The sequence below is a fragment of the Hemitrygon akajei genome, unplaced genomic scaffold (assembly GCF_048418815.1).
Source record: "Hemitrygon akajei unplaced genomic scaffold, sHemAka1.3 Scf000036, whole genome shotgun sequence".
Lineage (NCBI taxonomy): Eukaryota > Metazoa > Chordata > Chondrichthyes > Myliobatiformes > Dasyatidae > Hemitrygon > Hemitrygon akajei.
The window spans coordinates 9,650,803-9,666,482 of record NW_027331922.1 but is presented as its reverse complement, the minus strand read 5'-3'; positions in this window follow the sequence as shown (position 1 = coordinate 9,666,482).

The window sequence follows — 15,680 nt, the reverse complement described above, 5'->3', positions numbered from 1 at the left end:
GAAAGGAGCTTCACTTTGTGTCTGACCCCGGGAGTGTGTGATGGGACGGTGCGGAGGGAGATTCACTCTGTGACGGACCGCGGAAATGTGTGATCGGACGGTGCGGAGGATGATTCACTATGTGTCAGTGTCACGGTGAGTGGCGCGTTCATGTCCCAGGGTCAGGCACAAAGTTCATCTGCCGCCTCGCAGAACAGAACCAATCTCCCTTTTCTCACCCCTCTCACCAATCGCCAGTTTTTCAGTTTTTCCTGTCTTCTCCAACAGTGTGTGTCTCAGTGATAATACGTGTGTGAGACCAGAGGTAAAACAGAAGAGGGAGTGGGAGGGCAGATCGATACCCGGTGGAAATGAGCAGAAATAACACCCACATTGTGGAAGGTGCTTCAGCATGCGTCCAACCCCAGCAGTGCGTGATGGGACGGTGTGGAGAGATATTCACTGTGTGTCTGCTCCCCGGACTGTGTGATGGGACGGCATGGAGGGAGATTCACTCTGTGTCTGATCCCGGGACTGTGTGATGGGACGGTGTGGAGGGAGATTCACTGTGTGTCTGATCCCGGGACTGTGTGATGGGATGGTGAGGAGGGAGATTCACTCTGTGGCTGACCACAGGAGTGTGTGATGGGACGGTATGGAGGGAGTTTCAATTTGTGTCTGACCCCAGGAGTGTGCGATAGACGGTGTGGAGACAGCTTCACCATGTGTCTGATCCCGGGAGTGTTTGATAGGACGGTATTGAACATAAAACAGAAAAAGGAACAGCATATTACAGGCTCTTCCGCCCATAATGTAGCGCCGACCCTTGTACACTGCCTCCCATGTAATCACCGACCGGAAATTCCTCCATATACCTGTCTCGTAGTCTCTTCAACCTCACTAGTGTAACTGACTCAGGCAGTGCATTCCACGCATCAGTAACTCACTGAGTAAAAAACCTTCCTGTGACAGATCCTATCTCTAAGATACATTTCCAACAATCTTGCCACCACCGTACAATCTCAAACGCCCGGGATTAGACACAGAGAGAAGGTCCCTGCACACTGTTGCATCACACTCTCTCGTGGTCAGACTTGGAGTGAAGCTTCCTCCGCACCGTCCCCTCATACAGTCCCGGGATCAGACACAGAGAGAATCTCCCTCCCCGCCGTCCGCTCACACAGTCCCGGGATCAGACACACAGTGAATCTCCCTCCAGTCCGTCCCTTCACACAGTCCCGGGATCAGACACAGAGTGAATCTCCCTCCCCACCGTCCCATCACAGACCCCCAGGGTCAGACACAGACTGAATCTCCCGCCACACTGTCCTATCACACAATCCCGGGGTCAGACACAGAGTGAATCTCCCTCCACTCCGTCCCATCACACACTCCCAGGGTCAGACACAGAGTGAATCTCCCGCCACACCGTCCCATCACACACTCCCATGATCAGGTACAGAGTGAATCTCCCTCTGCACCGGCCCAGCAGACATTCCCTGTCTCTACACGGTCTAGAAACACACTTCAGAGGTCAGACAGAGAGTGATTGTCTCTGGAAACTCTCCCATCACCCGCTCCCGCAGTCAGACGCATAGTGATGCCCTATCCATTTCGTCCCATGAGACATTCCCGGAGTGAGACATAGATTGAATCTGTACTGCCCCGTTTCGGACTCCATTGGTCACACAGGGAGTGAACGCCCCCACCCCCTCCACGCAGCCCCATCACAGACTCCCCCGGTCAAACACAGAGTGAATCTCCCTCCGTACCTTCTTTTCACTCTCCCGATGTGAATCAAAGAGTGACGCTTACTCTGTCTGTGCCTGTCCAGCGACGCGGAGCTGGTGAAAAAAGGTGATGTCGTCTCACCTCTTCTGCTGGTCAAACATTCACACATTTGAGCCTTGGTTTAATTGACAGATCTGTATTAAGATACATAGAAAACCTACAGCACTATACAGGCCACTCCCCCACAAAGTTGTTCCGAACATGTCCCTGCTTTAGAAATTACTAGGCTTACCTATAGCCCTCTGTTTTACTGAGCTCCATGCACCTATCTAAGCCTCTTAATAGACCCGATCGTATCGCCCCGACCACCGTTGCCGGCAGCCCATTCCACGGACTCAAACCCCTCTGCGTATAAACATTTACCCTTGACATCTCCTCTGAACCTATTACCCAGCACCATAAACCTGTGTCGTCTGGTGGCAACCATTTCAACCCTGGGGTAAAAAGCTCTGACTATCCGCAAGATCAATGCCTCGCATAATCTTATTCACCTGTATGAGGTCACCTCTCATGCCCCGTCACTCCAACGAGAAAAGGCCGAGTTCGCGCATCCTATTATCATAACGCTTGCTCCTCAATCCAGGCAATATCCTTGTAAATCACTGCTGCACCCTTTATTTGGCTCCCACATCCTTCCTGTAGTGTGGCGACCGGAACTGACCACAGTACCCCAAGTGGGGTCTGACCGGGGTTCTATAGAGCTGCGACATCACGTCTCGGCTCATAAATTCAAGTCCCGATTCGTAAAGGCTAATACACCGTATGACTTCATAACCGCAGAGTCAACCTACGCAACTGCTTTGAACATCCTATGGAATCGGACACCAACATCCCTCTGATCCTCCGACACTTCCAAGAGACTTCCCATTAATACTATATTCTGCCATCGTATTTGACCTACCAAAATGAACCACTTCACAGTTATCTGGGTTGAACGCCATCAGCCACTTCTAAGCCCTGTTTTGCATCTTATCAATGGTCCGCTGTAACCTCGGACAGCCCTCCATACTATCTACAGCACCTCCAACCTCTGCGTGATCAGTAGATTTACTAAGCTATGCCTCCACTTCCTCATTCAAGTTATTTATGGAAAATCACAAAGTGTAAGGATCCCAGAACAGATCACTGAGACACCCCACTGGTGACGGACCTCTATGCAGAATATGCCCCTTTTCCGAACCCTCTTTGCCTGATGTGGGCAAGCCAGTTCTGTATCCAGAAAGCAATGTCCACTTGGATCCTCTGCCTCCTTACTTTCTTAATAAGCCTTGCATGGGGTACCTTATCAAATGCCTTGCTGAAATCCATATACACTACATTCACTGCTCTTCCTTCATCAATGTGTTTAGTCACATCCTCAGAAAACAAAAAAAAAAAAATCTGTCAGGCTCCCAGAGCATGAGCTGCCCTTGACAAAGCCATGCTGACTACTCCTCATCATATTATACCTCTCCAAATGTTCATAAATTCAGCCTCTCAGGATCTTCTCCATCTACTTACCAAGCACTGAGGTAAGACTCACTTGTCTATAATTTCCTGGGCTATCTGTACACCCTTTCCTGAATAAAATAGCAACATTTGCAACCATCTAGAACCTCTCCCGTCCCGACCGATGATGCAAAGATCATCGCCAGAGGCTCGGCAATCTGCTCCCTCGCCTCCCACAGTAGCCTGGATCACTGGGACCTATTTTGGGGCTGGTGTGATCTGCAGAAGATGGACGGGTTACACTCAAATCCGAGGGGCACCAACATCCTTGTGGGGAGGTTTGCTAAGTCAACTGGGGAGAGTTTATACTACAATTGTTGGGGGTTGGGAACAGAACTGAAAAGACTGAGGAAGAGGCGGTTGGGTCAACAATAGAGGAAGCTTGCAGACAGTTTGTGAGGGAGTATAGGCAGCTGTTAGAGAGGCACGCACTCAGACCGACGTTTTGAGATTTGTCTACTTTAACGCAAGTGGTATTGTGAACAAAGTGGATGAGCTTACAGCGTAGATCATTATTTGGAGCTACGATGTGGTGGCCATACAGAGACTTGGATGGCTCAGGGTCAGGAACGGTTACTTCAAGTGCCGGGAGTTAGATGGTTCAGAAAGGACAGGGAGGGAGGCGAAAGAGATGTGGGCGTGACACTGTTTATCAGCGATAGAGTCACGGCTTCAGAAAAAATGGACGCCATGGAGAGATTGTCTACGGAGACTATGTGGGTGGAGGTTAGGAACAGGAAGGGGTCAATAGCTTTACTGGGTTTTCCTGAAAGGCCGCCCAATGGTAAAAGGGATATCGTGGACAGATGGGGAAATATATCTTGAAAACGTGTAATAATAACAGAGTTGTCATGATGGGAGAATTTAAATTCGCAAATATCGATTGGCATCCCCCTAGAGCAGGGGTATTTAAATGGGGTGGATTTTGTTAGTCGTGTTCAAAAAGGTTTATTAACAGAATATGTGGATAGGCCTACAAGAGGAGAGACTGTACTTGATTTGGAATTGGGAAATGAACTTGGTCTGGTGTCATATCTCTCAGTGGGAGAGCATTTTAGAGATAGTGATCATAATTCTATCTCATTTACAATAGCATTGGAGAGAGATAGGAGCAGACAAGTTAGAAAAGCGTTTAATTGGGGTAAGGGGAATAATGCGGCTATCAGGCAGGAAATTAGAAGCTTAAATTGGGAACCGATGCTCTCAGGGAAAAGTACGGAAGAAATGTGGCAAATATTCAGGGATTATTTATGTGCGGTTCTGCACTCGTACCTTCCAATGAGACAGGGAAGTTATGGTGACGTGCAGGAACCGTGGCGTATAAATCCTGTAATATATCTAGTCAAAAAGAACCGAAAAATATTACAAAAACCTCAGGGATCTATGTAATGTTAGAGATCTAGAAAATTATATGGCTAACAGGAAGGAGGTTAAGGAGGAAATTAAGAGATCCAGAAGGGGCCCTGAAAAGAACTCTGTCGGGCAGAATTAAAGAAAATCCCAAGGCATTCTATAAGTATGTGAAGAGAAAGATAAGACGTTAAAGAATAGGACCTATCAAGTGTGACGCTTGGAAAGTGTGTATGGAAACGGGGTAGACAGCAGAGGTACTCAAGTTGGATAAGTCGCTGGGACCGGATGAGATGAACCCCAGGCTACTATGGGAGGCGAGGGAGGAGATTGCGGAGCCTTTATCGATAATCTTTGCATCACCAGTGGGGACGGGAGAAGTTTCGGAGCATTGGAGGGTGGTGGATAGTATTCCTTTATTCAAGAAAGGGAGTTGAGACAGCCCAGGAAATTATAGATCAGTGCGTCTTACTTCAGTGCTTGGTGATGGAGAAGATCCTGAGAGGCAGGATTTATGAATATTTGGAAAGGTATAACATGATAAACAATAGTCCGTGTGGCTTTGTCAAGGGCAGGTCCTGACTTCCGAGCCTGTTTGAATTTTTTTGAGAATGGATTAAACACATTGATGAAGGAAGATTAGTAGATATAGTGTATATGGATTTCAGTAAATCATGTGACAAGTTACCCCACGCAAGGCTTATTGAGAAAGTAAGGAAGCAAGGGATCCAAAGGGAAATTGCTTTCCGGATCCAGAACTGGCTTGCACACAGAAGGCAAAGAGTGCTTGTAGATGAAGTCACATTCTGCATGGAGCTCGGTGACCAGTGGAGTGCCTCAGGGATCTGCTCTGGGACCCTTACACTTCGTGACTTTTATCAATGACCTGGACGAGGAAGTGGCGGGATGGGTTAGTAAGTTTGCTAGTGACGCAGAGGTTGGAGGTGTTGTGGATAGTGTAGAGGGCTGTCAGAGTTTACAGCGGGACATTGATGGGATGCAGAGCTGTGCTGAGAAGTGGCAGATGATGTTCCACTCAGATGGTTGTAAAGTGGTTCATTTTGGTAGGAGAAATTTGATGGTAGAATATAGTATTAGTGGTAAGAATCTTGGCAGTGTGGAGGATCAGAGAGATATTGGTGTCCGTGTCCATAGGACGCTCAACACAGCTGCGGAGGTTGGCTCCGTGGTTAAGAAGTCATACGGTGTATTAGTCCTCATCAATCGTGGATTTGAATTTAGGAGCCGAGAGGTAATGTTGCAGCTGTATAGGACCCTGATCAGACGCCACTTGGTGTACTGTGCTCAGCTCTTTCGCCTCATTATAGGAAAGACGTGGAATCCATCGAAAGAGTGCAGAGGAGATTTACAAGGATGTTGCCTGGATTGGGGAGCATGCCTTATGAAAACAGGTTGAGTGAACTCGAACTTTGCTCCTTGGAGCGACGGAGTTTGTGAGGTGACCTGATAGAGGTGTATAAGATGATGAGAGGCATTGATCGTGTGGATAGTCAGAGGCTGTTTCCCAGGACTGAAATGGTTGTCACAAGAGGACACATATTTAAGGTGATGGGGAGCAGTTCAGTTTTTTAAGCAGAGAGTGGTGAGTGCGTGGAATGAGCTGCCGACAACGGTTGTAGAGGCGGACAAGATAGCGGCCTTTAAGGAACTTTTAGATAGGAAAATAGAGGGCTATAGGTAAGTCTAATTATTTCTAAGATAGGGACATGTTCGTCACAACGTTGTGGGCCGAAGTGCCTGTATTGTGCTGTTTGTTGTCTATGTATCTAAATCAGAATCTCTGTTCCCTGCTCCAATCCCTTAGCCACGCATTTGTCTTCCACTTCACTCTATCCACTCCACTCTATCCACTTCCACTTCACTTCACTGTCACGTGCCACCGGCAGTAATCCCGAGATCACTACCCTTGCGGTCCTGCTTGTCAACTTCCTTCCTAACTCACTGTAGTCTGTTGTCACGGCCTCTTCCCGTTTTCTAGCTTTGTCATTGGTCATCTGGCTGGTCTCCCTCCCACTGCAAAATGTTGTGGACGTTTCGATCTCCATGAACTGGTGACGGAGATCGCTGTGCATTCCTTTAAGAACAGATAGTTCAGTGTTGAGCGCAGAAAGATTCTTGAGACGTGCTCGCTCGGGAGATCTAGGTGGGAATTTTTCTATTAAAGGGTTGAGTTTAACTGGTCTACCTGCAGTTGAAATTGGTGCTGCGTCCTGTTCATCTCACGTGACTCTTTTCCCAAAGGAGCTGGTCGTTTCGGTGGGGGTAATCTTAGACTGACGAATATGTGATAGTGAGAGAGATGGTGCAGGATGTTGAGAGTTTACAGTGTGCCACCGTCACGCTGCTGATCGCGTCACAGGTTAGTACGTCAGTGTCACGGTGAAGAGTGTAACAGAGTCACACCCCTCACCCTGACAACATCATTTTCCCACTGTAACATTAATACACCGCACACTATGATACAGACACTCCTCTCACTGTAAAACGGAAGAAACCGCGCACTGTGAACCTGACCTTTAGGTACGCGTCTGTGTCACGTTGAGGGGTATACCAGTGTCCCAGCGACGTTTTAGATGATGTCACTGAGTGGGCTGCCTGAGTATCACGGTGATGGTTGATTCCGTGTCACAATGAGTTTCACGTCGGGTCGGTGTTTCAGTGAGGGACGTGTAGCTGTCACTGTGATAGGTTTTCTGGGTCCACGTGAGAGGTGAGCTGGATAACATCGCGGTGTATGTCTATGTAACGGTGAGAGATATGTCAGGTTCACAGTGCGCGGTTTCTTCCGTTTTACAGTGAGAGGAGTGTCTGTATCATAGTGTGCGGTGTATTAATGTTACAGTGGGAAAATGATGTTGTCAGGGTGAGGGGTGTGACTCTGTCACGGCGAAGGACCTGCTGTGGTCACGGTGGTTGTGTCGGTGTCACAGTAAGGAGAGTGCCGTTGTTACGGTGAGGAGTTAGTGGGTGAAGCTCTGAGGGGCTTGTCGGTGTGAAGGATATATCTTTGTGACGGCGAGTGATATGTCGTTGTTCCGGTAGGGTGGGTGGAGGTGCAATCATCAGGGATGGCGGATTCAATGTGACGTCGTGTCTGTGTCAGAGTGATAGATCTGACCACGTCACGGTGAGGGGCGTGTCGGTGTCACAGTGAATCGTTGTTACTGTAGGGTGCATGTGCGATTCCGTTTGCGGGAATTGTCGGTATCATGTTGAGGGATGCGTTGGTGGAGGTGGTGTCCCATAACTCTAGTCAGTGCCGCAGTGAGGGCATCACGTTGCTGGGTGTTGGTATCACGGTGAAGTGTGTTTCTGGGAAATGTTGGGAATGTGACCCTGTTACAGTGGCCATATTTATTCTCTGAGGTTTATTGTTGCGACCTGTATTAAAGTCACCATGAATCCTCCAGCAGATACCCGTGATAATGAGGGTCGCTGTTAATACACAGATTAGCCATGTGCTTGACTCTGATCGGTTCACTGCCCGTGTCGTCTGTGGAAAGATCGTTCCTTGTCTTTGTCAATTCACTGATCTACCGTGGGGGCGGTGTGGCGCGGCATCCGGGGAGGAGTCTGTGCTGCCACCCAGTGTTCACTTGGCAGAAGACAAGCTACGTTGAGGTCCACTGCAGGTTTAAGAGGCGTTCAGAGGACGTAGGGCCTCAGTCTGTGTTGTCGTCAGTTTTAAAGCAGTGCATACCGACATATATGTACACACATACACACACACACACACACACACACACACACACACACACACACACACACACACACACACACACACACACACACAAATAGAGCGTGTATGAGCGTTGTGTCCAACCCTGGGAGTTCAAACCATTCCCTTTCCCTCCCACACACCCATTACCCCACCCCCACAATTCCAAATGTTAAGCCCTCACACCTACAACAACTGACACGCGTGCTAAACAATATGATATCCCCATGTGCGGCCTCACTGGGACGGGGGGTGTTCCAGTATTTTAACTGAATTTCCAAATCCCCGACCGCACTTTGCAGGACCACCGCCCTGTTCATACCGATGTTATTGGATGGTGTAAGGTGTGGGAAACAAGTAAGGAAGTTATGGAACCTATGACAATTAAAGAGGTGGAAGTACTGGCGCTTTTAAGAAATTTAAAAGTGGATAAATCTCCGGGTCCTGACCGGATATTCCCCAGGACCTTGAGGGAAGTTTCTGTAGAGATAGCAGGAGCTCTGACGGAGATCTTTCAGATGTCATTAGAAACAGGGATTGTGCCGGAGGATTGGCGTATTGCTCATGTGGTTCCATTGTTTAAAAAGGGTTCTAGAAGTAAGCCTGGCAATTATAGACCTGTCAGTTTGACATCAGTGGTGGGTAAATTAATGGAAAGTATTCTTAGAGATAGTATTTATAATTATCTGGATAGACAGGATCTGATTAGGAGTAGCCAGCATGGATTTGTGCGTGGAAGGTCATGTTTGACAAACCTTATTGAATTTTTTGAAGTAGTTACGAGGAATGTTGACGAGGGTAAGGCAGTGGATGTAGTCTATATGGACTTCAGCAAGGCCTTTGACAAAGTTCCACATGGAAGGTTAGTTAAGAAGGTTCAGTCGTTAGGTATTAATGCTGGAGTAATAAAATGGATTCAACAGTGGCTAGATTGGAGATGCCAGAGAGTAGTGGTGGATAATCGTTTATCGGGATGGAGGCCGGTGACTAGCGGGGTGCCTCAGGGATCTGTTTTGGCCCCAATGTTGTTTGTAATATACATAAATGATCTGGATGATGGGGTGGTAAATTGGATTAGTAAGTATGCCGATGATACTAAGGTAGGAGGTGTTGTGGATAATGAGGTGGGTTTTCAAAGCTTGCAGGGAGATTTATGCCGGTTAGAAGAATGGGCTGAACGTTGGCAGATGGAGTTTAATGCTGAGAAATGTGAGGTTCTACATTTTGGCAGGAATAATCCAAATAGAACATACAGGGTAAATGGTAGGGCATTGAGGAATGCAGTGGAACAGAGAGATCTAGGAATAACAGTGCATAGTTCCCTGAAGGTGGAGTCTCATGTAGATAGGGTGGTGAAGAAGGCTTTTGGAACGCTGGCCTTTATAAATCAGAGCATTGAGTACAGAAGTTGGGATGTAATGTTAAAATTGTACAAGGCATTGGTAAGGCCAAATTTGGAATATTGTGTACAGTTCTGGTCACCGAATTATAGGAAAGATATCAATAAATTAGAGAGAGTGCAGAGACGATTTACTAGGATGTTACCTGGGTTTCAGCACTTAAGTTACAGAGAAAGGTTGAACAAGTTAGGTCTCTATTCATTGGAGCGTAGAAGGTTGAGGGGGGATTTGATCGAGGTATTTAAAATGTTGAGAGGGATAGATAGAGTTGACGTGAATAGGCTGTTTCCATTGAGAGTAGGGGAGATTCAAACGAGAGGACATGATTTGAGAGTTAGGGGGCAAAGGTTTAAGGGAAACACGAGGGGGTATTTCTTTACTCAGAGAGTGATAGCTGTGTGGAATGAGCTTCCTGTAGAAGTAGTAGAGGCCAGTTCAGTTGTGTCATTTAAGGTAAAATTGGATAGGTATATGGATAGGAAAGGAGTGGAGGGTTATGGGCTGAGTGCGGGTAGGTGGGACTAGGTGAGATTAAGAGTTCGGCATGGACTAGGAGGGCCGGAATGGCCTGTTTCCGTGCTGTGATTGTTATATGGTTATTAGTACCTCCGCCTGCTCACTCACCCACTTAAGAATTATAGAGACGGAATGGTGTGCTGAGGGAAGAGGAAGGATGGGAGGAGAGTCGAGGCCACAGAAAGGGGATTCAGATTGCAGCCGTTGGAGCAGAACGTGTGTTACCATTTTTTTTTCTCCCTGTCTCTCTTTGGAGTTAGCTTAAATGCCGAAATCCACTGACACGTATCTAGCAGTCAGAGACAGAACGGGACTCCTTCCATACTATCCAATCACACATTCCTCCAGTCATACCCTGAGTGACACTACCCACGCAACTAGCCATCACACACTCCCGGGGTCAGACATAGAGTGATCCTCCCTCCACACCGTCCCATCCCACACTCCCGGGGTCAGACACAGAGTGAATCTCCCTCTACACCGTCCCATCCCTCACTCCCGGGGTCAGACACAGAGTGAATCTCCCTCTACACAGTCCCATCACAAACTCCCAGGGTCAGACACAGAGTGAAGCTCCCTCCACACCGTCCCATCACACACTCCCGGTGTCAGACACAGAGTGTATCTCCCTCCAAACCGTCCCATCACACACAGTTCCGGGGTCAGACACAGAGTGAATCTTCCTCCACACCGTCCCATCACACACTCCCGGGGTCAGAAACAGAGTGAATCTCCCTCCGCTCCGTCCCACCCCACACTCCCAAAGACAGACACAGAGTGAATCTCCCTCCACACCGTCCCATCACACACTCCCGGTGTCAGACACAGAGTGAATCTCCCTCCGCACCTTCCCATCCCACACTCCCAAAGACAGACACAGAGTGAATCTCCCTCCATACCGTCCCATTCCACACTCCCGGGGTCAAACCCAGAGTGAATCTGCCTCCACACCGTCCCATCACACTCTCCCGGAGTCAGACACAAATTGAAGATCCCTCCACATCGACCAATCACACACTCCTGGGATCAGGCACAGAGTGAATCTCCCTCCACACCGTCCCATCACACACTCCCGGGGTCAGACAATCGTAAAGCTCCCGAAGTATTATCCCATCACACTCCCGGGGTCAGATATGTGAAGCACCTCCCGCAGCGTAGCAGCACACTGTACTGGAGTCAGAAAAAGAAATGTTTAGCTCCCTCCCTCTCCACGGTCTCCCCACTCATCAATACCCAGCACGACGGAGTTCCAGTAGTCTGGAATTGTGTGTGTGTGTGTGTGTGTGTGTGTGTGTGTGTGTGTGTGTGTGTGTGTGTGTGTGTGTGTGTGTGTGTGTGTGTGTGTGTGTGTGTGTGTGTGTGTGTGTCTGTGACCGGATGGAGTGCTGAGGGAAGAGGGAGAGGAAGTGAGGGGAGGCCACGGAAACGGTGGCTAGACTGCAGTCTCTGATGCAGGTCTGGAAACACACGACCGGCCTGTGCATGCTGAGTTGTGGAGATGTTCAGAACCTGGTGATAGATATCCGGTGGAAGGGGGAGGTGTAACTCCACACGTTATAATTTCCTTATAAGGGAGGCGAATGGGGTGGCGACGGAGGTGGGGATAATGTTAGGGGGTTAAGCAGATAACGGGGACAGGGAGGGGCGCAATTCAGGTAGGGGATTAAGGAGAATGGAAGTGTGTCGGGGAGGGAATGAGTGACGGTGATGGGGGTTGCCTGTAAGGGAGGGAGGGCTTATAATAACGGGATGAGTGTAGTGTCGGTAAGGTGTGACAGAGACAGGGGGCAGTGTAGGAGAAGGATTGGTTGACGAACACTGGGTGGGGTCAAGCGATGCAGCGAGTCAGGGAGACGGGGAGGGGCGCAGTGAAGGTAGGGGATAACGAAGACGGGTAAGTGTGCAGGGGAGGGATGGTGTCACAGAGACAGGGTAGATTGTTAGGGAGAGAGGGGTGATGAAGACGCGAGTGGTGTAGTGGAGGGGGGAGTGACAGGACGAGGAGTGTATAGGTGAGGGGGTGTTTGATGGAGTCGTGGATGTATTTTTAGAGGGAGAGTGTTATGCACTCGGCGATGAGGAGTGTATAGGTGAGGGGTGTGTGACGGAGTCGTGGATTTTTATTAGAGGGAGAGTGTTATGCACACGGCGATGAGGTTTTGTCAGTGAGTCCGTGTCACCATGAGGGGCGTGTTCGTGTCACGACGAGGGTTGTGTGGGTGAAACACTGTAACGGGTTTTTCAGTGTCCCTTTGAAGGTGCCTTCGGTGTGTTTCTTTATCATAGCCTATGCCGTACGTGAATCGGTCCTTCCCTCTGTCGATATATCGTCAAAGTCCTTGTTCCACCCATCACCCCCACCCCCCACTCTTCCCACCCGGTGAATAGAAATCGCTCTCTTCCCTTTCTACCGAGCAGACAACGTAAATCACGGAGCAGAACAGACGCTTCGGCCGGAATTTGTGTGATATACCAAATAAACAAAATCCTTTCTGTCGACACAATATCCGTCCCCCATCAATCCCTGCACACCAACGTGCCTGTTGAAGAGCCACTTAAATTCCTCTATGGATTTCAGTCCACCACCAGCGCTGGCAGCGCGTTCCCATCACACACCGATCTCTGTGAGAAAAACAACACTTGCCACTCTCACCTCCCGGGAACATACCTACTCTCACCTGAATGCGGGAACTCTGGAATAAGAACTTTCGCTCTTTTTATTACACTCTGTCTGGTCTATTTGCGTCTCGTTGTTACATAAACCTCAATACTTCCTGCATTGAAACGTTCGCAGCTCAGAACATGAGTCCCAGCAGGCTCAATCATTTGTTTCCTGAATTTATCTGAGGTCTTTACAACATCTGGCCCAACAGTGACTCCACTGTCTGTTAAAGCTTTCGGGTTTTCATCCCCCTGCAATTTAAGCACCACACTGACCTCTTTTTACTGGCAAACTTTCTCGCTGAGATATTAGTTCCACTCCTGTTCAGGTGTGAACTGAGAGAGTTACTCGATGGCGGAGAAAATGAAGGAGTTGTACAACGTGGGGCGGTGTGGCGCGGCCGACAGAAAGGACTCGGTGCTGCCCCCCAGCGTTTTCTCGGCAGAAAACAAGTTCAGTTGTTGCAGATCTTGTTGGCGCGCGCGTCCGTGCGCGCGCATGTACATAATGCATTTAGTTATTTTACTGATATCCCACATATGCTTGCTAACTTTTTATTTTATACATACTATGTGTGCTTTGTGCCTCGTGTTACAGCTGGTATTGTGTTTAGCTGCTTGGTCCTGGCTGTATTCATGGGCAAACATGTTTGAGGGAATTGCAATTAAACTTAAATTGCATTGAATTGCAATGATATGGAACCGTCTCCTCTGTTGAGTTTGCACCTTCCGAGGGAAATAGTCCAGTGACTACCTCGTTCCAACCCGTACTCTTTCGCCGCATTTTAAACTGAATGTTCTTTCCAATTTTGGCCATACCTCCATCTATATAAGTTTGAAGAACCGGCTCCCTATTCCCACCTATACACTGGTGATTATAACGACCGCATGCCATCGAGGAATCTCGTTCTCTACCTCAGTACCGTTTTTCCGTTCCCCTAGCAAAGACAACCCTATCGATTCAGGTCGCCACATTTCGCACGCCTCCTGTTGAGCAACAGAACCGATAATAAAAACTTTCACAATATGAAGTTCACAGTCAATACCAGGAATGTTAAACTCACCCGATGTCACAACCTGATGTCGCTTACAACAGACTCCGAACTCTCCACATGTTTGTTCCTCTAAATCCCCAGACTGTTCGGTGTTCGAGAATGGAGCCACATTGACGAGTTCATACCTTTCTAATTCCTCAGCGCCAGCTTTAAAGCCTCGACTCAGCCTAAGTTGTATATGCAGTAGCACGACTAAAACAGCGGTACACTGGAAGGTTGAGCCAACAGACCTGCCCCGCCTACGACCGAGTCTTACTAATGGCTAAACTATCACCTTTCCAGTCGTTGTCCCCTATCCTGAGCACATCTGCCTTTCGTACAGTACTTGCTGCTTTAAAATGGACGCAGCTCAGAAGATGAGACGCAACGTGCTCAACGTTTTGCTCGCTGACTTTGTCTGACGTCTTTACAACTTCTCTCCCAACAATGACTCCACTATCTTTTCCAACATTCTGGTTATCATCCCCCTGCAATTCTACCTTAAACACCACAACGACCCTGTTTTTAGTGGCAAACCTTCCCGCTGGGATATTAGTGCCACTCCGGTTCAGGTGTAAACTGAGAGAGTTACTCGATGGCGGAGACAATTCAGGAGCTGCACAACGTGGGGCGGTGTAGTGCGGCCGAGAGGCGGGACATTGTGCTGTCTCCCAGCGTTCACTCGGCAGAAGACACAGCTCAGTTTCTGTAGTTTGTAGATTTCGGTGACTTTTAAAGTGCCGAGGACTACAAGCTGATTATATATATGCTGACACGCGCGTGTGATTGTGGGCGCGTGTATATAAAGCGAGAAAGTATTTACTGATATCCTACATATGCTTGCTATCTTTCTATTTTATACACATTATGTGTGCTTTGTGCCTCGTGTGACAGATGGGATTGTGTTTAGCAGCTTGGTCCGGACGGTCATGTGTGATGGAATTGCAATTAAAGTTAAACTAAATTGAATTGAAATGAAATTAATCCGTCTTTTCTGTAGAGGTCGCACCTTCCGAGGAAGAGAGCCCATTGATTCACATATCTGAAGCACTCGTTCCAACCCTAACATTTTACCCACATTTTAAACTGAGTGTTCTTTCTAGTTTTGGCCACAGCTGCACATACATAAGTTTGCAGAACCGGCTCCCTTTTTCTATCTATATACTGGCGACGATAATGACCGCATACCATCGAGGAATCTCGTTCTCGTCCACAGTAACTTTTATTCCGTTCCCCTAACAAAGACAATCCCATCGATCCAACGCGCCAGTTTTCACCCCTTATTCCCTGCTGAGCCATAGAGCCATAGTCAGTGCCAGAGACCTGACCGGTGAGACTTTCCCCTGCTTGGTCATTTGCACCTCTCTCCTCCCATCCAGAAGTATCCAAAGTGGTGTATCTGTTATTGAGCGGATTGGCCACAAGGGGTCTTTGCACCGGCTCTGGCTGTTTAAACCCTTTCACCTCCTGTCCGTCACCCAGTTTCCTGTATTCTACACATTGGGTGTGATTACCTCTCTATATGTGCACCCAATCAACCCCTCAGCTTCCCGAATGTTTCCGAGTTCATCCAGTTTCAGTTCCAACTCTGTAAAACAGTGTATTAGAAGATGCAGCTGGACGATCTTCTTACAGGTGAAGTTGTCAGGAACTCTTGAGGTCTCCGTGCCTTCCCACATCTCGCAAAGGAGTATTCAATTCTACTGCCAGACACTACTACTC